The sequence below is a fragment of the Lagopus leucura genome, unplaced genomic scaffold (genome assembly GCF_019238085.1).
Source record: "Lagopus leucura isolate 7727_CA_CO unplaced genomic scaffold, USGS_WTPT01 35452-0_obj-0_obj, whole genome shotgun sequence".
NCBI lineage: Eukaryota > Metazoa > Chordata > Aves > Galliformes > Phasianidae > Lagopus > Lagopus leucura.
Genome location: NW_024968010.1, coordinates 1 through 1,195, shown reverse-complemented (window position 1 = coordinate 1,195; position 1,195 = coordinate 1). Strand labels below are relative to the sequence as shown.

Here is a 1,195-nt window from a genome sequence, read left to right as displayed (position 1 = left end):
GGACTGTGGCCCTCCGTGGAAGACCTTCAGAATTACATTCGTGAGCTGGGCGTAAGAGAAGCGATACAGGAGGACTCGTTTGAAAGCCCAGGTATGGTGAAGTTTTCGGCAGGTCCCCAGGGGGTCCTTTTGTCCCCTCCGCATGACGGTGACACCTGACGCTGGCTGTGGTGGCACCTAGTTCATCACTGTGCGTCCCCATCCTCGTGGCAGACAATGGTGACAGCGGCAGAGGGCTCCGGTGTCAGCGGGTCCGGCTGCAGGCAGGGCTGCAGGGGTGAGAAAGGACAGCGAGAGGCTCAGTGACAGCACGGGGACAACGCGGGGCTGCCTGTGCCTGCCCCCATGTGGTGGTCATAGCGCAGGGAATGGTGTCACCCGAGAGATGGTGACACACAGGTGGTGGTGACACCAGATGACGGTAACAAGAGTGACAGCCAGGGATGGGGACACTGCGTCACGGCTGCTGCGCATCGAGGTCACCCTGTGTCACGGTGTCACCTGAAGACAGTGACACTCAGTGACACCCAACTACATCCAGGGAAGGTGACACCAGTGACCCCATGTCACACCCGCACCAGACCCCACGTGTCCTCGACTGTCCCCAACCCCCTCCCTGTACCCCTCCTTGTCACCTCTTCAATGAGGATGGCACCACGCTGCCCTGTGCCACCATGGCAGGGGGGACAGTGTGGGACAGTCATGGGCAGCCAGGGTGACAGCGTCCAGGAGCTGTAGGACACTGACGGGGCTTCAAGGTTCGCTGCTACGGCCCAGGTTCCACGGTGACAGCGAGAACTGCAGGGACAGGCGGTTGTCCTGGTGGTGGCACCGCCGGCGGTTGTCCCGGTGACGCCCGGTGGCCCTGGGGGGCGTTGTTTCCGTGGGGCTTTGCACAGGGATTTGGTGAGAACCATCCATTTCTGGAAAAAAAAAAAAAAAAAAAAAAGGACGTAGTATTGATTTTAATAGAAACAGACATTATTGAGAGCGATCCCAGGGGGACAAAGCAGAGTGAGAACATGTTGCTGTGTGAGGTTGTCCTCAAAATCCTCATTGGAGACCTCTGGAGGACTCCAGGAACCCCTGGGGACCTCCTGGGGACCCCAAGACACCTCTGGGACATCTCCAGACCCTTCTGTATGACTCCAGGGGTGGACAGGGGGCTCGTGGGGAATCTATGGGGGGAAAAGGT

General features: G+C 58.9%; 1 long non-coding RNA gene across 1 annotated transcript; it reads right to left on the bottom strand.

Moving 5' to 3' along the window:
• Nucleotides 1-1,095, bottom strand: LOC122193404. Its single transcript, XR_006182887.1, has 2 exons — nucleotides 636-1,095; nucleotides 1-269 (listed from the first exon to the last, which is right to left on the bottom strand). It is a non-coding gene; the product is annotated as an uncharacterized LOC122193404 (long non-coding RNA).
• Between the last annotated feature and the right edge of the window lie 100 nt (nucleotides 1,096-1,195).